Here is a 23,951-nt window from a genome sequence, read left to right on the forward strand (position 1 = left end):
ATTATTATTCTCATATGAAACCCTCAGATGAAGATCTTAAGGCCCTCTTCGTTTAATCATCGGCAGAATTGTCGCATGGAGAGAGCAAAGACACCGAACCTGGTGCCTGGATTTAACATCTTGCCACTGCGCTTAAAGTTAGTGACTTTTTTTAATGTACTAATATTAAGATAAAAGTGACCCGTGATGGATGAAAAAGTCTTTATTTGTCAGAACGCTCCCTTCAAATAAAACCGTGACCTTAACAAGAACACGACACCGGTCAAACTAGGCCTCCATGTTTTCTGAATTGGTGTATTTTAATTGACTTACCTGACCTTTTTCTCGGGTCGAAGTTGGGAGGAGCTATGCTGGGAAGATATGTGGGGTCAACTATCTCAACAACAATGATAATAGAAGTTATCTTCCCTTCACAGGTGCAACTACAGAGAGGAAGCGATATCAGTCAAGCATGTTTTGTACACAAATAAGTGAAACCCCTGTATGGGTGAACCTTTAGGGCTACCATGAGGCTGCTTGTGTACAGGTAGTCTGTCCTCTTACGAGCCTGCAAGAGAGAGGAAGTGCAGACATTTCAAATCAGCCGTTGTGTTGCCCCAAGGGTCGTACCGTTACCCAAAAAAACCTCGACCACACATCATCCCCGGGCTCTTTTCCCACTCAGGCTGTGACTCAGCAGCAAGATTTGCCGACGGCAAATGATCCAATGATCGGTGTTGTCGGCTCTCTCAAGATGACAGAAGGATTTACATTATTACCTAATTCACAAAAGACTCCAAACCACAGACAAACCTCCATTTTCCTTTCATCACTACAGCTGAAAGAGGCCAGAGCTACACAACCTTCTATGACAAATGAAAGCAAAACATTTAAAAACTACATAAAGCAAAACAAGAAACGGTGGTTTTCTACCGTTGTCGACCACATTCAGCTGCAATATTTCATTTCTAATCAATTAACAAATACAATTACTACAGTCTTCACTTGAATACAAGACATTAAGAGTGAAGTGCAACCACAGAAATGCGAATGTAAAATCTAACACACAGATCCAACATGAACCATCTAACACGTAATACGTTTGTCTGGGCTAGCAGGCTTCCTGTTTAACGGAATGTTCCTGCATTCTGCCAACAAGCAACCTCAAACAGTTATGTCGCAGCAATCCACATACACAGGAATTTACGTGTGCATGCACACACACACACACGGATTGACAAAGCCGTGGCACAGCATCGGCCAGAGAAACTTAGCCTCCCTTCAGACTCAGCTTTTAATACAGAGTGACAGAGGCTTGGTTAGCTGCTATGTACATGAGAGAGCTTCCATTACGAGGTAAACAAGACCCAGTTTACATTCGGCTGACGCCTGTGCGCTGGCATGACTGGGATGGATGGACACACACACACACACACACACACACACACACACACACACACACACACACACACACACACACACACACACACACACACACACACACACACACACACACACACACACACACACACACACACACACACACGTTTGTCAGGTGTTTCCAACAATCTGCTTACTAGATAAATCACCGTTGCATATTTTTCTCATTTGCATGCTGGAGATTGCAATATAATTAAAGACATTGGTTAAAAAAAAAGGAACACTTGGGGTGTATGATGATGAGGTGGCCTGATATGGACAGCATCAGAGGAGTGTATAACTCACCAGAGGGAAATGTGTGTGTCGGGGATGTCAGATGAGCCTCCGTCTCGTTCTCTCTCTTCAGTTTAAGTCCAGGGTCGTCTTGTTGCCGACTTTCATCATGGCTGGATTAATACTGTACCTGAGGACAGGAACACACAACAGGAGGGTTAGATGGCTGGATTAAGCTAAAAGGCATTAGGAAATTGCAGCTGCGATAATCGATCAAAATAATATCAATCAGCAACTATTTTGATCATTGGTTAATCATTTTAAGAATTATTTTATGAAAAATGTCCAAATATAAATATAGGTCTTTCACTTCAGTCTTTTGGGACCGATTAGCATCTGATGCACATTCTGCAACTTCTGCTAATGCCAAAAATAAAGTTAGCCTTCCCTTCTTTTTTACATTTGTCTATTATATATTGCCTTTTTAGACCAACATCCACTAAATTAATCCACACTGCAATGTATACATTGTACATCAGAGTCAGATCTTATGAGATATGTGCAGGATGGGTCACTGCTTTGCAGTACAAACAAAAGGAAAAGCTTTTAAATGTGCTCCCAGTAGCAGATGGTGGAACGACCAGCCAGCCAATGAGAATCTCTTTCATGTCAGTTATTATCCTCTGATTCACACCAGGATCCACAGTAGTGACCATTTCTTTTATCAGACAATACAACCACCACAAAGAAAGTTACACTTCTTCTCAGAAGTATTGCCACGAACAGTACCACCGGTATAAGATAAAGGCTGCTGTATATCAGTCTGGATTTTAGGTCTTAAAATGCTGCAAGAATCACAGGATAGTCAAATCCAGCAACACTCTTCATGTTCATTGATTTGCCACATCTGCTTGTCCATATTCAGGGCCACAGCAGGGAGCCCAATGTCTATCCCAGAATGCACTGGGCCAACGGTATCTCAAACTAAATGCTTTGGCCTTTTATACAAGGGAAGTGCTTCATGTTTACAGACGGACGAGTCCTCTTTCTTCCTCTTGCAAATACACCAGTTCAAGGACACCACACACACACACACAGTATCACACACGCATGCAGTATATCCACACACAAACATGCACATCAGAAAATGTGAGCGAGTTGTTCTGACAGCAGCGCTGTCAGCTACTGGACTGTGTGTTGTTTTGACAAGCAGGTGGAGCAGCATCCACAACGTGACCAACAAGATGAGCACACAATAAAACCAACTGTTGTCCACAAGCAGCCCGACCATCAGGAAGCACAGCAGACCCATCACTCAGTCCTCACACGACCCCTTTACTTCCTGTGTGGAATCAAACCTCTTTTCTTCCTCCACCTCTCCCATTTTATCAATTTCTCACCCTCCCCTCTTGTGTTATTGGTTTCACCTCCTCCTCTCTCTTAGATCATGTCGAGCAGCAGATCGGGTTCTCAGAGGAACCGCATTCAATAATAAAAAGGAGCGAGGATGGAGGGATGAGAGGAGGAGGATAGAAATGTATTGTGCCCCTTCTGAGTGTCCCTGAATGATTTATAACACAAACTGACGCTTGCATGAGCCTCTGGGGAAGTTGTTGCTGCACTCCTCCTCTTCTTTCTCCTCCTCCTCCTCCTCGCTCCCTCCAGCCCGCTTGGCATTTGTGACCAACCAGCAAGAGAGCGGTGTAGATAGATGGATAGAGAGGAAAGGGGTGAGATGGTGTTTGACTCAGCTCCATCGTAAAGAGACTTTTATTTGTCTCCTGTTTCAAACATACCATCAGAACATGAACTACTTTCAGCGTGGCAACGAACTAATATTTTTGATTCTCAATTAATCTGCCAATTATTTTCTTGATTGAAAAAGAGACAAAGTCCATCACGAGTTTACAGAGCTCAAGGTGACATTTCAAAATGTCTGAAAACAAAACATATCCAGTTTAAGATACATTTCTAAATTATATAACATTGCTTGAAAAAAAAGAAAACTTTGGTCAATTGACTAAAATCAATACATTTTTAAATCAATAAAAACATTTTTTATTTTGGTGAACGGTCCTAATAGAAAAGTCTCTTTCATTTTATAAAAGTGTAAAGATCATCTCAGATATTATTGCTAAACTTTTATAGTTGACTGACTAAGAATTATGATGTTGTATTTAAGTGAGGCTCAGTCTAGTAAGAGCACATCACAGCAGCTCTGGTAGGTCCACAGGCTTTCTGACAAAGTTCGTTGGTGCATCGGCTAATGATTAAAATCTCGATATCCAAATCCTCCTTTCCGTTCCTCCTGTTACATGACACACGCGCTGTGTTATGAATCATACGTCGTGAGTCACGAGCCGTCAATTTCCGAGGCACAACTCGGCCAAACAACCTGTTTTTAGAAAGCAAAACCTAGTATTGCGTTTCTGTTCGAGGGAAAATCGATCCACCAGAACAGCTTTCGGAAGGATCGGCCCAACAAGTCATCAAGCTGGATGTGATGGCGGGTCTCAAACAGGGACCTGGGCCAAGTTCAGCCCTCATTGTGGTCCACTTTTTCCACATACAGACTTCCAAGAGCAACTAACAGGCTGCTGCAGGTATCCATGATGACATCACTTCCTGGGTGACTACTTCAAGGGAATTATTCCCCTTCGCCAGCAGCCGTTTAAAGTACAAAGTACCGTTGAGCAAGCAGCAGAAAAACTGCTCATTATCAGTCAGTAGATGTTGAACTAATTAGCTCTTGGATGTGAATGTATGTTGTGAATCTGAATTAATGTGCACTTAAAGCACCACAAACAAATATACAACTGGTTATCATACTTTGTCTGTCTTTATAATTGCTTCAAGCCCCGATTTGCTGGAATTTGATCAATGATAATGGGACTCAATGGTCCCAAATGTAACACTCAATGATCCCCAGAGTGACGATAACTGAGGTGGGCTTCTGATAAGTCATGCTAGAGGTAGAGATGGGCTTTAAATCACACGTCCCTTTAGTGAGATGCTGCTTTAAATAAAGCTAAGACAACCAAATATGAGGCCATTTCCACAACACGCATAAATTCTCACCGGATGAAAATAAACTAATCCACCGAGATAGAAGGAAACTAAACATTATGTCCTGATTATCCTGCCAGGGCGGCATGGAGTGGATTTTTATAGCAGTGACTCATTCTCACAGAGCGAAGAACACACACACACACACACACACACACTACGCTCTAAAGCAGGATTTGGAGACTTGGGGGCAGCTCTCATCGTAGGAGCTTAGTGACACTATTGAGACATGCATGCATACAAACACACACATGTACAAACACACACATGCGCGCACACACACACACACACACACACACAGTTACCTTCAGATTAGCTTTAAGGCTAATGCCAACATAAATGTGTGTGTTGGTGGATGAGGGACAAATACAAGACAAATAAGTGGCCTATACCCGCCGACTTAAAACCCGGGGCCAACTCTAAATCTCTACTATATTTGAAGTGATTTCTTCTTGTTGCCTTCAAGCAAAAACAGCCCAAACCCTCACAGTGGCTACTCAACTTGTGTTGAGGATGTTTCAAAAGTTGAACTTGGCACCGATGACCTTTTTAAGGATCGTACATTTCCATCCTGCTCGAGCAGCACTCTAGGGATGAAGTGCTCACTACGAACTTGTGTCACTTTCAATCCCGACTTTAACTACGGGAGAGACAAAAGTCATCCGTGTCCTCGGGGGGGGGACTGATGAGCAATGATGATCGAACACAGTCTATAAATGCCTATTGTTGCCTTTGTTTTAAAGCAGGGTCTACATTGTGCGTTAAGAGGGATATATCCAGGATGTCAAAATGATTCAGCAATGAGGGTTAAGAAGCTAAAGCCAACAGGTCACAGTGTCAAAGTGAACCAGCACATCATCTGGTGATCGAGACAGAAGGCAATGAAGTTGAGGATCAACACTGTTCCTGTAAAGCCGGGTCGGTCTTCATTCACTGTTACAATCATTCAAAAGCAAGTGCACCACGTGTAGACATTCAGTATTCCTTCAGTAGCTAGCATAGCATAGAAGTGCTAACACTAGTTAATGCTGTGCTAACGTGCTCTGCTAAGGTTAGCGCCACAGGTTTTTACGTAGAAACGTATACTCAAGACTCTTTACAACCACTCCGGGGATCATGCATCACGTGACGTTAAACCAGGACGAGCTCGAAAGACACAAAACAACGTGGAAATGAAGTCGTGCGTAATGTGATTTAATGTTTGCATTTTCTTTAAAATTGAATTCCTCTTGTGGTTTTGACCAATTTGTTGCTGCATTCAGAAGGTTCACACTTGAATTGTAATCAATGTTGAAGCTTTTTTGTATCTAATGATAAATAAAAATCTATGTATTTATTTGTTACATTTTGTTTTTACAAAATTAGAAGAAGCAATGTCTAGATGAAGTCTGATTTTGCTACATAAGAGAATGACTCCAGTCACGTCCACACGGTGAAGCATACAGCGTATTAATGAAACAATGGTATCAGATCAGCACTCGGCATATCTTGGCTACCACTGCCATAAAACAAATGTTGGCCAGTTGACTGCTGCTATCAGCCACACTTCCAACACTGATAAACCGTGCAAGGTGCAACAACGATATACATCAACTAAAGTAGATGCCGACTGGGCCAAGCCAAATTATTCACACCACCAGACGAAGCAAAGCTCCTCTTCTGCCCTGAAGCTTTAGGTCAACATCAGTCTTATTCTCCATATGTATGGAGAGAAGACACTCACAGTGACGCAGACTCAGAAGATAGAGAGCAGCACAACCAACAACACATGATAGCCTTCACACGTGACAAATATCTTTACACTTTTTTTTCCCCCTCACACACGTCCATGTGTAAAGTGGCAGCTTTGCAATATTGAGCCGTAGGGCATCTGGGAGGTGTTTGGGAGGAGCCAGAGGTAGGAAAAGATCACGTCTATCCATTATGGAGCGTTTCACTGTTGTATGAACTCTTAACACCTTTATATGGTTTTATCACTCATGCATACACATACATATGCAATCTTTTGGAGGAATCCACCATTTATGCAATTACATTTGCCTGTAGTTAGATGTAGAGCTGTCAATTATTTCATTCATTATTTGATTAACAAAAAATTAGTCTTAAGCCTCTTTTGATAATCGATCAATTATATCGAATAGATTATTTGTTTTTTAAGCAAAACTTCACAGGTTCTAGCTTGGCAACATTTTACAGACCAAACTTTTCAACTTTTGTCTGTCAGTTAAAAAAGGAGTGGATTCTTCTTTGCAACTTCCTCAAACTGGAAAATGCAGTCAGTGAATGAATGCCTAACACTCGACTGAACAGTCTGCAAGGCAGCAGTTATGTGGCTTTATTCCACACAGCACACAACACGTGGCCTCACTCAAAATAAAGTGCTTCTTTCAGATGCATTCCAAGAGGAAATCTCAGAGCCCTGAGGATCAGTAATGGTAAGAAAAGAAAACAGAGAACGATCATTCCAGAATGATAATTCGGCATAGACGTTATGCAAGCTCACGCACACACACGCACACAGCTTCGGTCACACACATTCTGCCACACAAAGACCATCCCTCATTTAGTGTCAACACTTTTTTTAGAGCAATCCAATGAATCCAGAGGTGTGTGTGTGTGTGTGTGTGTGTGTCCATCCCTTCGGAGCGATACCTGGAGTTTTCTCTACATTCATCCTCACTATCAGTGCTATAGCGCCTGTTTAGTCCACCCAACCTGCTCCATAGTGTGCGTGTGTGTGTGTAGTCTACTGTCTTGCTTTTTCCAAAGCTACACAGTCACACACACACAAAATCCCTTATCTTTTTCCAAACTCCTCCCCCTTAAATAAATACAACAACACACACATGCCCTGAATGAAACGAGCAAACACACTAAGTGCAGTGTCACAGGGCGCCGTCACCCGGCTGCTAAATTATTCAACAGTCCCTCACAGACAATTCTGCACATCAGAGAAAGTGAGGGAGGAGGAGAAGGGAGGTTGCTCGTGGGTAAAGGAACCAACAAGTTACACACACACACACAGACAGACAGACAGAGAGAGAGAGAGAGACCAGGATAGCAGCAGCTTAGCTGTAGTAATTTAACCAACAGGTAATCAGAGGCTACATATCCTTTTACTTGACGTACCCTATAATCAGCTGTAACCACCAACTTAATAACATATGCTTGTTATTGTCGTCCCACTGTTTGTGGTGGCAGAAGCTCAGATGGTGGAGCAAGTTGGAGCATTAATAGTAGGGTTGTTGGTCTGAATGAAGGGAATGCTCTTTGTCCACATCATTAAAGATGGGAGTAAATTAACTTAATGTTGATCTCAAACACACGCGCACACGCACACGCGCACACACACACACACACACACACACACACACACACACACACACACACACACACACACACACACACACACACACACACACACACACACACACACACACACACACACACCCCTCTATTTCGGCTGACATAGCTGACTTTTTGTAGCCCTTAGTTCTCAGATAAAGACGATAATTAATGAGATTAGTGTTTAAGTCCATGCAGAGTATTAGAGATAAGGAAAAAAAAGAGAACTTACAACTACTTTATTATGTTATTAAACTGCTTTGAGTAAAAGGCTTAAAACAAGAAAATAAATTAATTTCTTTATTTCTTAAAAAGACTTTATTGAAGAAAATCAATTATTTTATTTTATTTTTTTTAAACTCAACTTTCTGTATTAAACACATAAAAAAAAGTATAATTTAGGACCAGATATTAAAAGTTAACCAGTAAAACTGTTGAGTAACGTCTTCATCGTCCTCCTCGTGACAGCTTCCCTGTGCTCCATGTGTCCTCTGTGACATGCCTGCAGTAAAACACATGTCCAAATGTGGGAGTTCTCTCTATTTTTATTTTAAAACCCTTGTAGGCCTCGAACCAGTTCATTATTTTAAAAGCACGACTCCACCAGCGCCACCTCCTCTAAGCTGACTCATTGTACCAACACCAACATGCGCGTGTGTTGGCTTTTATGCAAATCATGTCCGAAAACCACTCAATTAATCTGAGGAGATTTGCACAGACTGTGTGTGTGCGTGTGTGTGTGTGTGTGCACTTTAGCGAGAATTCCTTCGTCACTGTCCAGAGGGGAATTTAAAATAACACTAAGAGTATGCCTACATATGAACAGCAGAAGCTACACAGTGTAGGTGACTCGCATTTTTCAAGCGCTCAAAGCCCAATACACAAAATATGTGGTAATACACGTAAAAACACAGGGAAATAGACTTGAAGTGTAGACAGTTGGATTGATTTGACGGATGGTGGTCTAAAAACATGGCTGCATCGCCTCCTGTGTAGACGCGTCGTAACCCAGATTTCCTATTAATTGGCTTCTGGCTGTGGGTCAGTAAGAGTATGTCCAGTTTGAATGAGAGGACGCATTCCAATCCGAGTGTATAGGCAAGGTTTGTAGGATTAGCAGGACTGTGTGTGTGTGTGTGTGTGTGTGTGTGTGTGTGTGTGTGTGTGTGTGTGTGTGTGTGTGTGTGTGTGTGTGTGTGTGTGTGTGTGTGTGTGTGTGTGTGTGTGTGTGTGTGTGTGTGTGAATAATGCAAATTTGTATTAAAGTGAAAGGGAGAAACAAAGAAGGCGAGGATGAAAACTATTATTAACCGTTAGGCCTGTGACTCTCTAAAACAAAGCAATGTCCACGTGTGTTTATAAGAGCTCAGCTAAACATGTTAAAACTGAATTTTCACAGACATACTTCCCTTCTTCTTTTCTATCCAGTTAATCACTTTACGACCCCTCAGATGTATCGTGCCATCTTTAGGAAGGGTCCACGAGTGACGAGGACAATGTCTGCAAAGAGACTTTCTCTAATGTCATGTGTAACAGCGATGACACCAGACTTCCATTCCATTCACCTAAAATGACTCCTTTGTCATGTCATAGCAGGGAAAGCACAGGTGTAATTAATATCATGAATAATGACTTAATGAACCCCAGGTGGCTGGTATTATGCATGCTGGCTTTTGGTTTCCCCTGCGAGTTTCTTACGACATGTCAAAATGTCTCCTGGAACTGGATAGTAAAGCCCTAAGTATAGGAACACAAAGATAACATCCAGCGTCACCTACAGCTCATGAAACCTCAGATTATTAGACAATATTGCAGATGGAATTTTTGAGATTAGCAAGGAATTGGCGACCAAAAGTCACGACACATTGCCCAGACAAGCACAACCGCTCGTTTGCTGTGGGCTGGTTAAGGAGCCCATATCAGGGGCCAATGACAGGACTGTGTGACTGAGACCAGTGAGTCAGAGGGTTAACACAGGGTGTGATCTGTAAAGATTAATGTAATCCATCACGCTGACCCAGGGGTCACCGTGTTCAACAGAGAATCTGTCTACATCAGCTCAGCTTTATGTCTTAATACCCTATTGGTATGTACAGTACTTGTCATAGTGTTGGCAACATTACTATGTGCACACTGGCTCAGCTGCTTAATATGCAACCATACCATTTAATGCTAAACAGGCTAAAGACTAGTTTTTATGAACATGGCTACGCGGTGATTTGAACCTTTAAATCAATGGCTGTCTCCACACTCACACTGCAGAATGTGAGAATTTGTTTTAACTCCTCGATACCGACAGGGAAATATTTGTTTAAGTACTAAACGCATGCATAATGTGCATAGGTGGTAAGGGACAAAATATAAACTTCAGGCATTGCAGTTTTAATGATACAACAATACTACTGGGAAAACAAAGAAAAAAACAACTACAATTTAAAAATAAAACAACATATAATTATTCAACTTCTGGAGTCTTTTCCCACTGGGACATTTCCCCTTCTCTTGCATGCTTACACCATAACAGCAAAATCAAAAAAGTAGCACAGTCACATGAACAAAGCTAATTCTTCTCTCAGCCGGAGCATGATTTGGGGGGAATTGTGTCTAAATAAAAAAGGCGTTTACAAGGACTAAAAATTGTTATGACAAAACTGGTGCTATGATTTATTCCACACCGGTAGTCTGTTTGGGTGAGTGAAAGGCACATTTGGGGAAACAGTATGGTGAGATTGTTTTTTTACCAAGAAGGAGGATATAACTAATACAGAGAGGCCTGGTTACAGACGCGGATTGACAGATGGATTGCATTCTAATGGCCGGAAGAAATAAAAAAGGCAGCGATTACTTCTTTCCATCTATTAACACTTCAAGAAACAAGACAGACACAATGTTTCTGTTGACAGCTTAGCTTACAGTTCACAAAAAAGACCTAATGTATACCTAACCCTAACCTTTAGTTTAGCATTCATATGCATGAGGAGATGGGTTTCCCTATAGCAAACTTAAATGATATCTCTGTTGATTCACAGAAAAGGGGAAGAGAACAGGACAGACAACAATTAAAAAAGGTAAATGTCAATTTGGTTTGGTCCCCGAGGTCTTGGCCTTTGGGTTTCTATTGACCCTGGGTAACACGTAGGCATGCTGCTGGTGCTAAACTGGTGTGAATGTCAAAGACGGGCCATTCGATAAGTGCTGGTGTTTTCATCAATGTGCACAACGCTCACTGCCATTGGCCACATCCAGCCAGGCTCAGCTGGTGACGAGACGGGCCGTATATATCGACTGGGCGGTAACCCTGGGCCTGTTTGCGACACTATCAATTCACAGCCGTATTGATTTTCATTGTGGCTGCAAAAGTACTCTTCAGCCGCAAACCCAAACACATGATGGCTGTGGAAACACACATGCACTCACAGCGTATGGGTGGGGGGAAAAAAACAAGGAAAACCACAATGTGCAAGTGCACTAAAGCACATGTGCACACAATGATTGAGGAGCAACGTTCTGTGCAACTATACTTAGGCTCACATACACACACATGTACGTCAGCTCATAAATGGTGGGACGCCAGAAAGTGTAGCAGTGAGAGCGATCAGTCTGTGATGTTTGACATCAAGGCCACATCACAGCCAATAGAAATTAACTAGGATTTAGCTCCCACTGTGTCAGGGCTGAGGTTTTACCCCCCCCTCCACACATCAACTATTCTGTCTGAAGACCTCTTTGCATGTGGGTCACTGAGGGAGTCCTAGCTCTGTCCCTGACACCGCAGTTACATGTGCTGATGGTCAAATGCCTGCACTGGCTAGTGAGTCATCCCGCTGCTGGAGCCCCATTCCGCTTCTCCCACAAGGCCACGCAAGATGCATGGGAGCACCAGAGAGTTCTGAGTGTATGAGAGAAAACGTACACACACACACACACACACACACACACACACACACACACACACACACACACACACACACACACACACACACACACACACACACACACACACACACACACACACACACACACACACACACACACACACACACACACGTAATCATTACTCAAAGTGCTACAGCCATTTAATCAGCAGTGTGCATGGAGACTCACACACACACACACACAGACAGACAGACAGAGGGGCTTCTCCTTGCGGAAGTACACACCAGCTGATCTGGTTTCAGGTCCAAGTGTGTAAGTGTGTGTGTGTGTGTGTGTGTATGTGTGTGTGTATATATATATATATATACACACACACACTGGGCTGGGCATAGAGTGAAGAGCTACTCTAAAGCCAGGATTTTCCAATCAAGAGCAGCAGAGAGATTAATAAGAGGTCTATTGCATGTTCCGCAGTGAAAGCGATGCAAAAGAGAAATTGTTTGGCCAAGCAGCCGCCACTTGTGGATTTTTGTTTTGTTTTTTCATAATTAAATATTATAGAGACTCCAATTAACAGACAGGCTGAGCTATCATTAGCTGGAGGAAGTATCTAAAAGCTTTTCCACGCCCTTCTTTTCCTAATCTGCCGAGCAAGGTTTGCCGAATTTAGAGCAAAACCGACTGCCCTCCAGACAAAGCCCAAGCAGCGATCATGAGTCTACTCTAAATCTCTCGGCTCGCTGAATTGATTCCGTGTAAGACGCCCATGCCGGGTGGATGAGACGCTCCTCTCGGACTTTCTTGAAGGCCGTTTTTCTTGGAGGGAAAACCATGATGTCATGCAATCATTCGCCGGGGCCTCACGGGATGTTGTGATTCAGGGTTATACATTCATGGCTAGGACTCCCACAGCTGTCAGCTCCATAATAGACCCGATAAAAAACATCCTGCAGCCACTAGTGTATCACAGGGAGACATTTTCTGAGGGAGCATGTGGCTTTCAGTTGACCGTGAAGAGAAGAAGACAAAAAAGTAAATAGGATGGGGGGGGGGGGGGGGGGGGGGGGGGGGTTTGTGTCAAAGTCTTCAAGTGGTTCCAGTGAAACACCTCAGACTTCGCCTTGCGATAGAAGAGTCGACATGGAGAGGGACGGATCATCATAGACAGAAAGAGTGAGCAGTTTAGTTGTATGGGAACTTAGTTCTGTAGGAGACAGGGTTGACTGGGTTATTTGACTCGTCTAGCTATCGCACCTCAATGGATGAGACATAGCAAGATCAGCCTGAGCATACTAACCTACAACCCTTTCTCCTCCTCTACCTTTTTAAAAAGAAAAGAGAGAACGATCAGCCAAAGCGAAAGAGAGAGAGAGAGAGAGGGGGAAATTTAGCAGAGGAAACCCCAAAAAGGAAACATGCATCTAGGCCACTGAGTCATTTCCCTTGTGTTTTGCCTCTACCGTCTTCTTCTTCTTCAAATATACACAGACAGTATAAATTATGTACATCATCATTGAGGTTTACACAGAGTGGGAGAGGGCCTATGGGTTTTAGGACTTAGCATTTCAGCTTTTTATCCCCTGTAAAGTCTGCCCGCAATTAGTTTGGGAATTAATTCAGGCTCAGAACTTAGCCTCCCCCTTTCTCTTTTAGATCTGTACTGGTTCATCCAAGCTTCTTTTACACACACACACACACACACACACACACACACACACACACACACACACACACACACACACACACACACACACACACACACACACACACACACACACACACACACACACACACACACACACACACACACACACACACACACACACACACACACACACAAAAATCTTTTAACCACACAAATTACTTAAAAAAGGCAACAGCAACATTATAGCAATATGTCTTAATACAAGTCACTAAACTAAAACAACGCATTTGCTAATTCCACCTTTATTGTGTGAGTGTGTGTAAGAGATATATGGTCAGGCCAATTCCATAAAAAGAATCAATGTGCATCGATATGCCAAGTGAAGCTAAAGCGTTGGGTCTTTAGAGCCCCAGGCACTGAAGTATTGATGAGTTTTGTTAAACAGCTGTTTGTGAAACTACCCAATAGAAACAGAGCGGACTGGGCTGGGGATATGACAGGAAATATCAAATAAAGATCCACCCTCACTGTGCGGGAAAAACTTGTGAAATGTCATCATGAGTGTCGGATTGTTTGAGTTGAGAACCCTCAGTCACAAAAGACAGAACATCTTCCAATAGGGCTGCGACTAATGGTTACTATAATCAGCTGATCTGTCAATTACTGTGTTTCTATCAATCAGTTTGTTGTTCCACACAATGTCACAAAAATCAAGAGAAGAGTTTCCTCCCGCAGGCCGTCACTCTGATGAACATTTCACAGTCAAACACCGTCAACAACCCGCTAACACTGCTCTCATTATAGATCATCAAATTGTACAGTTTTTAATAGTTTTTTTTTATTTGTACAAATCATCAAATGTACAAATGTTTATACTGCATATATAATACTTGGGGACCCTGTATTTATAACACATGGAACAACAAATCAGAGCGAGAGAGAGCGAGAGAGAGAGAGAATGTGTGAGCTTGAGAAAGAGAGAGAGAGCATAGATATGCAGTCAGATGTCTTCATCCTACTCAATCATGTTTATTATGTCATGTGTGGGGAAGTATCAGCATGTTCCATGAATGCAGTAGATTCTCTGATACTACTGCATAACTGAAAACTCTTACTTCCCATCGTCCCTCTGGACTAAGATGCAATCAACGGTTTATAAGCTCATCAATGAATGGCTGCTAAATCATGCTGGGTGTTACAGTGGTGGCAAAGTGTCATCAGCACTACAATCCAGCCTGTGATGATCGGTGAGAGCCTGCTTCCTGCTCCTTCACTGTGGAGTGGATAAGAATGAACAATAGGCGTTCCTATCCGACATATCGCACCAGGAAACAATAGCTGGACATGGGTCAGGAAGGCTGCCGTCTATGAAAAGCCAACAAGGGCGTGTGCACGCATCGGCGTCTTTGATACTCTCGCGGCCCGACGATTTAACCATTTCCTCTCTCGCCCTCTGGGACGATGTCATCCCTGCAATTATCCCAGGGTTTGTGGCCTCCTGGCTGTGCAGCGCTGCACATCTGGTTCGTTTGTGTTTGTGTGTGATGAGAGGAAAACGAGAACGAGCGAGGGGAAGTAGTAGGGCGGGGTGTTGACTGGCAGAGTTTCCTCCAAGTCAAAGTTTAATTGGACAATTGTTCAGTTCAACCTCCGGCTCTTTGGGTTCACAAAGGCATACAAAGCTGTCCTAGCATGAACTGTTAAGCAAGAAAAGGGTGGCAGGAGTAGTTGCTTTGTAGCCGGATTTTTCCCTGTGAGAAACTCCTAGGTTCCCTTATGCAATATGACACACATTTCACATCCAGTCTGATGAATCAACAGATTAGCTAAAAGCCCAGTTAGAGACATAATGGCAGCAACTATGGGAGGCTGAAATATAAGAAATTGCCATGTTGTCCAATCGTTAAACATAACTTGTTAGCCTCGATGGTGTCTTGAACTATACATTTCTGGTGGGGAATCCTGCAGTAATACATATGAAGCCAGGCTAAGCCACAGACTTAACTAAAAAATAACAAAAATTAAGTCACATTTAGCCGGAATCACTGCTGGCTGGCGAGAGCGCCACACAATCTCCCCCAGATTCATCAGAGGCAAATCTCCACTTGACCCAATGGAGGCAGTCCAGTCACAGCATTAGGGCTGCACAGAGCTCGGGCAGAGGCCTACTTTCTCTTGGGACGGGGGGGGGGGGGGGGGGGGGGGGTTTGGCACATACTCTGGGAGCCCAACAGATGAGGAGTTATCGAGCAATTACGTCAGGTTCTGTGGCAGCCGGACCGAAAAGGTTCTGTGCAATCTTGCCAGGCGACATCACCCTTAAGAAGCCCAAAAAGCATGGTTTGATAACGCTATGGACTGAAAGCTTGTCAACAGTCATTAAATAACACCAATATTGGCCACAGCGGCTGCTGCTGCCCGCCATAAAAAGCGCTCAACTAACACATCGGTGAAATGCGCAATGACACTTAAAAAACAGAAGAAAATAAAGGCAGATCCGGAAACGTGTTCTAAAGGCGCCGAGTAGAAATTATGATGTAGAGCTGTGAGACACAAAAGCGCTTTGGGCAGGCAAAGGAAGCTCTCAAAATAGACCAGTGCGGTGCAGTGTATTACCTCACCCCCCACTCACATAAGCAAATGTGTCTATCACAATCAGGCGTCCTAAGCCTTGCTGACATGCCCCACTCTGTTAAGCTAGCAGCGCATATATACGGCAGTTCTCCCAGCCGGCTGCATGCAGAGGAGAGTCAGCGGAACGGACGCAAATTGTCGGCCTATGACACAACACTTTCACTTATTTTTAAAAAGACCCCTATTACAGTGAACCACGTGGTTCTAAAAATACTCCTGAGCCCTTTCCTTCATTCTGCTGGGCTAAATTAAGCTGTAGACCCAGGACGGGCGGTGGTGGTGGGAAGAGATGAGGCAAGGCAGCCATCAGCACTGGTGATGTCTCTTTGGGTGATGATGATGATGATGGCTGCTCTTCAACTCGGCCTAGTCACGGAGTAGCAGGAAGAGGCTTTGCAGATTTCACAGGAGAGAGCTGGAGACAGATGTAGCCGGACATAATGGGGGCTGGAGGGGGGGAGGGGGCAAACTCATGGTCACAGCTGCAACCTCGCCAGAGGATTGGAGGCGCGCTTCTGATGAAGGGCTGTAATCAAGTCGCTATCATGCTAACCTCCCACACAGCAGCGAGGCCGACTCGCCAAAATGCCTCTCTTATGACAGAGGGTTCAGTGCAGTTCACGTAACGAACGAGACAGAATGACGTATTTAACAACAAATCTGTTCTGCATTTTGGCATGAAACATATGTCGGTATTGTGTGCGGTGAACAAGTTAAGCCAGATAGAACCTATGATAGGCGTGAAAACAACAAATAAATCTGCCAGGTGAGTAAAGTATAGCATGCGCCTCCAGACACAAGCCTACGTTTAAATTGCCACAATCAATGTCTTTTAACGTACGCAATATTTTCATTGGGGGGAAACTTCAATGTATGACAGCTGGATCCTGGTGGTTGGTCAGACAAAGACAGTGTTCTGCAGAGCGAGGTGGCGAGTGAACAGCCGAAGTGGTCACAGTCACAAGGGAGGCGTTTGTTGATGAGACATCTGTTGGGCCGGGACTTCCTCCGCTTCCAGACAGCTTTCGGTAGACCAAGGCCATGACTCAGGTCTGCACCAGCTGCTGGGCCATGACTGGATCCATTTCACATTTTTCCCAGTGACACCTATCATGGTCTGTGGCGTGAATACACAATCTCCATCAAAATCCAGAAGTAAATGCAGATGAAAGAGTTTCTGATTAGGCCTTTTGGGGCCTTCAGGTGGATCATAGACGAGACATTTTGCCGTGGACCTGAACGTTTTCACACAGTCTGTCTCGGGTACAAACACTGCCTTTATGCCCACCAGAAGGAGGCTGAGGGATGCACCCATCTCATGATTGGGAAGTTAATTGAACTACTGCTACTGTAGATTAATCCTGTTACCAAACATCTGTACTGGTTCTCTCTCTTGCTGGCTTCACAAGACCATGATCTTGCAGCAGTGTTGCTGTCTTTTGAAATCATTAGAAGCTGTACGCATTAACACATGTGTTGGTAGAGGAGAGGTGGGGGGGGTTGGGGTAATTCTGCTTGTCATTTGAGACAGCATTCCTATATGAGACATGCTAAACCAGATCACTGCAGAACATTAAGCCTGACAGCAGCGCTTTAATATTTGATGCTCTCTGCTACCGTGGCATAAACCACCAAACTGCTGTAGCACAGTGCTAAACTGACAACAATACCTTTCTGATACCTTTCCCTAAAGTCAGGCCTCCATCAGATGGAAGAGGAGAAAAGTTCATCGCTTTCAGCGGGGAGTTGTGAAAGATGCTGAGACGGATTAGTCGGCGGGGGAGGAGAAATGTACGTTTTTTTCCACTGTCACTTTCAACAAGTCGCCCCAGATGCAAAAACAAACACCTGCCAAGATTTTCTCCACTGGCATCAACGGTTCCAACTTTTTGGAAAATATCATAATGGATATCTCGCAGATATGTAGAGCTGACCTAGCACACAGCTAGTAAACTCATTAAAGGGTATATATATATATGCCTACCAGTGAGCCTGTCGCGGTTCCTCGACAGCAGAGCAGGTAAACTTGTTACCTTTGACATCCACATGACCCTCATCCGACTAGAGGAAGGGAGGGAGGAAGGAAGAGTCACAGACTGTGATAAGACATCACTTACTAAGCCATTGCAGGGACAGGAGGAGGCTGTCCGAAGCACCGTTTTTAGTGCTAGTTAAAAGAGGTCCAGGTTCTGCCCGTACGCCTTCTGGTTGTTCTTAAATTAGACAAGTCAGGATTCAACCAAGACTGACAAGAGATCGCATTAGGCGCTGCGGCACATTAGAAGAGCTGCGAAGCAGAAGCTAAAAACAGGCACACAGAGGTCACACTGGCGATGTAACTGCCGTCGCCTGTTTTACAGACGGTGACTATGTGGGGTACAGATAACAGATAAAAGGGCTGTAGCCTTTAGCGCATACCAATGACATGTGGACAGGCACTCTGCAGAAACATGAAAAAGAGATGTTTGTGAATGAATGTAATAATGTATCGCTCCCATGAGGACAAACTCCCTCATCGTGGTCAGAGGTTCGGCTCAGAAACAGAACGAACTTAAGCCGGGTTCAGGCTGGATGTGGAGGCACCGTAAAGTTAATGAGCGAGCGTCTTTCTGTCTGTCCGCTCTCCGTTTTGACACAACGTGGAATAAAAATCATATAAACCACGATCACAGATGACAGTGACACTAGGCCAGGGAAGTCAAAAGTGTGGGGCGATTCATTTATCAGAATGAGATCATTCATATCATCTAATATTCTATATTTTTTTTTTGGTGGATTATCAATGTGTTTTCTTGCCAGACGCCAAAACTATCACGGAAAATCGCACGCCGGCTGCCGAGCTCAGCGCCGCATCCTGTGCCTACAGTCCAATTGGTTTACTCGGGTGCCGAAAAGAAGCGCTTCTTTCAAAAATATTGGCGCTTTGCGTCCAGTGTGAACCAATACTGGTTTGCCTTCCTGCTGTAGGTGGGCAATTATTTTCATGGATTCACTTCACTGCCTCCATGAGCACATCCACAGATCCCTGGTCACATTACATAGACTTGGTGCTGAATATTGTGGCCATAAATGCTGGTGTAAACATACTGCATGTTCTGTATAACAGCCCTCCTGAGCTGAGAGGAACCCACTTCCTGCTCTGCTTCATATTTTGAACTTTACCTACACCCTGATAATCCAAACCCCTTCACAGAGCACGGCTTGTGTTACGCCTGCTGCCAGAGGTTTAACCCCCCCCGCCCCCGCCCCCAACTAAAGTCAGGTCTGCTGGTGGTGTGAGGCCATGCCCACAGTAAGCTGGCTAATCTGAAAACGTACCTTTTTATCTCCTACATTTGGCCATTCTAATCACGATAAGCCAGCATTTACATGCACTGAAAAGGGCGCATCTTGATCATGCCCTCCAGAGTAGCTAAATCTGAAAAAGACTGTGTTGTTGTTTGGACAAGTTTCTTCCAAAATGATGGATGCAACGATAAAGACGCCAACTTTCTGTCACACTGAATACTGAAATAGAGAGATTACTAGGAGTGTAAGAAAGAAATTGAAAATTGAGCATCATTATATTATGATTTGTGATGCAGTATCATTATTATCTCTGCCAGAAGGATCATGTGACCGGTCACGCGTGTGCACCTCTGTGTCTGTCCACAGCTAATCTCGCATTCTGCTGCAGTAAACAGCATAATATCTTACGTGGCTAATTATGCCTCCATGCTCAATCACCTCTAGCGGTTGGGCTGACTCACACTTTCTCAAAAAACCTGTTTATTGTTTTACATCGACTGCCTGCTGACTCCTCACTCACTGCTATTAACAGGCCCCGCGGCCGGTTGGGCCACTAACAGAACTACCAGTACGTACACGTACACACACACACACACACACACACACACACACACACACACACACACACACACACACACACACACACACACACACACACACACACACACACACACACACACACACACACTGCTGATTACATCATCACCATTTAACCAGTGCTTTGCGGGCAGGCAGCTTGGGGAGTTTAATTTCGTCTTTGGCAAGATTTTATGACACGTCTTCGAGCTGATTTATTGCATATATATATATATATATATATATATATATATATACATACACACACACACACACACACAATTTAATCTAGTGATTGATAACCAATCTAATTTAATCTGGCCAATGGTCTCAACACCAAGCTTCTAACTGAATCCAAGAGTCATCATCAGGAAATGGAATACATTGGGCCTCATGGAAGAACAACTCATACGAACTGGTTGGTTCTAATGTGACATGTTCAAGTGATTTAAGAGAATTTGTGGCATTCACTTACTTTCTTATTGCTATTAACAATATGCTCCTCTCTCTCTCTCTCTCTACGAACAAAATTGAATACAACTACTGACAACATTCAATTTGTTGTTTTTGTTGCTGATGTTGAAGGTGGGACTAGAGGCTCCACAGTATGAAAGTCTTCTTTTTAAATCATTTTTGTCAATTATATTTGTCAACAAACTTTTAATGCAACTTTATGGTGTTTGTTACGCCCCCTGACTTAACGATGCCTCTTTTCTAGTAGAGAGCTCTGTTAGTCTTTCAGGTCTGCCACGCCCCTTGACGATCACTGAAGCACCCACACCTGAGAGTCCTCATCTCATCAGTGGAGCTGCATATCAACCCTCGAATCCAGTGTTTCCCAGCCCCCCCGTTTGTTCACTCTGGGCCTGTGGCGCTGAGGGTTTGGTGTTTCTGCTACCAAGAGCATTTGTGCTGCCATACCTGGGGTTCAAACTTAATGGACGCTTTGTAGGGGTTCTCTGCCTATTATTTTGTAAAGTTTTCTCCTGTTTTTGTGACGAGTTAGGGAGTTCAGTATTGTTTTGTTTGTTCGTAGGCCAGCTGACCTCTTCTTTTCCAGTTAGCGTGGGGGTTTTGTTTATTATGTTGGCCTTGGATACCCGGACGGCTACACTTCCTTATTTAGTTGGTTTGTTCCCGTTCATCTATACTGTTAATAAATGTACCTAATTGCTGTTGGTTTTTGTTAAACTCTTGCCAAGGTTTTCCATCACCTTTTATGTTACTTCCTGTGTACCCCTAGGCACACTATATATCAACAGTGTTGATTATGCTAATGATGAAATCTCACAAACATCTTCTCACAAATATGTTGCATTCATATGGTTGAACCTAGCACTTCATGACAAAAAAAACCCAAAATGAATGGTACAGGAATTTCAATATAGGCCTACGTTAAGTGATCATGGAGAATCAGTGATGAAATAAATAAATGCATTAAGATGCTGATTACATAATCAGCATTGTAAATAAGAATTTTGATGCGACAGATCCCTCACACAGCACATTGTCAGCCCTGGAAGTTTGCCTTAAGCCTAATCTTGAACCCGATTTAAACCGGTCACGTGTGCAAATCAAATGGTCGCCAGCCTGTAGTGTGAACATGGCCTCAGTGTGAGCGTGTCTGGCTCGCTCACACACCCCCCCCCCCCCCCCCTCCTCCCCCTCCTCCTGTCTCTGACAGCCACATCAGCCAATTGTCAACAGCAGCTGATGTGTCCTCTCCCAGTGCATCCATCAGCATGCACACGTCAACAAACGCACAACACTGGTGCTAAAAAAGATTTGAGCAAATCCATGAGCAGACCCCTGACTACCGTCTAAATAATCTCTCACACAGCTCTATAAAAAGACATGAATGTTAGCATTATGGAGACCTGTAGCAGTGTTTAACAAGGGACAAATTAAAGTGGATGATGATTCATCAAAAGCACAATAGTCTATTGATTAAGTGCCTGTTAAAAATGAGTCTCTTTGACTCCTTGGCCCTTTGACTTTTGGTCTTGAATGTCTCACGTCTCATGCACTACATACAGCTTTCTACCTAACCTCTCCTGGGTCCAGCTGTACAAGAAACTTCCTGACCCGTGTGTAATCTGCCTGCAGTGGCTGACACAAACACCCGTTCCCTATCAGCCTGGTTGAGTAAAACATTTACCTGAAAATGGCCGAGTCAAAGTTAAAATCCCCCAATGCTGAACTGCCTCTAGATACCATAAGCTAATAAGGAAGTGTGCCTTCTTCTGTTTCCTCTCTCGCTTTCTTGGTCAATAGGTTGCAAACGAGCCTCCTAGATTTGGGTGATGTGAACAATGGAGAGGACTTGCACAACAGTACTGTGCACTTTGAACGAAAAGAGCATGTCTGCTGCAGAACGGAAGTAGGGCAATAGAAACTCTTGACTGGTGACATAATGGCAGGAAAGAGTGGAAAGAAAGAAGATCGCATTCTCCGTCTTTCTTACTCAGCGTTATTGCAAGACAGGTAAACTCAATTCTGCGAAAACAAATGTGTGTGAAATGAGGTTTTTTTTCCAACCCCTACTTTGCACCTCTGAAGCAGAGAAATATAAAGTGCAGGTGCAATGTCATAATATGGGATTACATGCTGGTGAGCCGTGCATGAAAACACAGGCTTCTTAAAATAAATCTTTACAAGCGACAGTTAAAAGCAGTGAAAACACAGGTCTGCTGCCTCTCACTCATGCGCTCCACACACACACGCACGCACAAGAGATGACATCATGTTGGGTCAGCTTGGGTTTTAGTGCTCAGCTTGCCATCTACATCTGCCATTTCGAGCGTTATTTTACCAAACACTGTCCTGCTGCACGCAGGTAATGACCTATTGTAGCTGGAAGGATTTAAATATATATATATAGATATATATACAGGCTAAAGATGCATGACGTGCGACTGTTGTCTTTGCATTAAATGAACGCAAGCAAGTATTCGTAAAAAAAAAAAAACAGTGTCGAGGATGCAGACAATGCACGACTGATTAACAAGACGTAGTATAGAATGTAGTAAAAAGATGTGGCGCGGGTCCTGTGTAGTGGACGTTACACCGTCTCAACGGAGAACCATTGTGACTGTGCGTTGATAGTAAAATCTCACTCACAACAATGTAGGACGCAATGGACGGTACCACGACCTTATTTTGGATGTGACAGACTCGCGCAGACCGGCTCGCGTCGCGTGACAACGCTAAAATATAAAACACACACACATGTATATGAGAAGTTGACGTCCAGCCGTCCTTGTCGGCTTCAAAAAGCAAAACTGTACACTTCATTACAACCTGTCGTCCGTTTTGCTCTCCATACTCACCCCCCTGAGGAACAAACCATCCGTCAGTTCGCAGCGTAAATATCAGCCCCCCCCCCACCAAAAAAAAAATGTAGCAGGTGCACAAACGCACCATTCAACAAACATGCGCTTTGCATTAAATAAAAAGCAACACTACGCACTTATAACCCCCAGCGAGCTGGTCTCTGCACTCACCCCCTCTGTAGAAACCACACGCCGAACAACGTCGAAACCAGGCGACGGCGGTCATTTTTTCAACTTCAGGTGCAAACGCACACTACTAATTTGTATCCACTCTTGAGTGCGTTGACGTTTAGCTTCAGAGAGGAAGTGTCATTTCAGTTTGTGAGAGCGCGAGGCTATAGCGCGAGCCCGTTAAACCGTCCACGGCGGTTACACGGTCACACAAACCGGTGACAGCAACACAACAACAGAGAGGAAGTAAAGAAAAGCTCACCTTTTTCTTTTTTTTGTAAAAAATAAAATAAAAAATTGCGTCGTTGTTGAAAAAGCGTTCTCTCTCCGGGGAATATTTAGTCCGAGTCTGAAGATGTCGGTGCGACTTTGCTGAAGTGCTGTCA

At 43.7% G+C, this 23,951-nt stretch overlaps 1 protein-coding gene across 3 annotated transcripts in view; it reads right to left on the minus strand.

Moving 5' to 3' along the window:
* The window catches only part of taok3a (TAO kinase 3a), a 61,902-nt gene extending 37,951 nt beyond the window's left edge, over nt 1–23,951 (minus strand). Inside the window, exons 1-3 of one of the 3 annotated variants that reach the window (XM_079161204.1) lie at nt 23,828–23,876; nt 18,183–18,259; nt 1,705–1,822 (exon numbers count right to left, since the gene is read on the minus strand). The gene's annotated coding sequence lies outside the window, so the exon portion shown is untranslated. Of the gene's footprint in view, nt 1–1,704; nt 1,823–18,182; nt 18,260–23,565; nt 23,626–23,827 lie in introns of those variants that run through there. The other 2 variants (XM_079161203.1, XM_079161205.1) reach the window with 2 other exon arrangements.

This window comes from Pholis gunnellus (assembly GCF_910591455.1).
Source record: "Pholis gunnellus genome assembly, chromosome: 6".
NCBI lineage: Eukaryota > Metazoa > Chordata > Actinopteri > Perciformes > Pholidae > Pholis > Pholis gunnellus.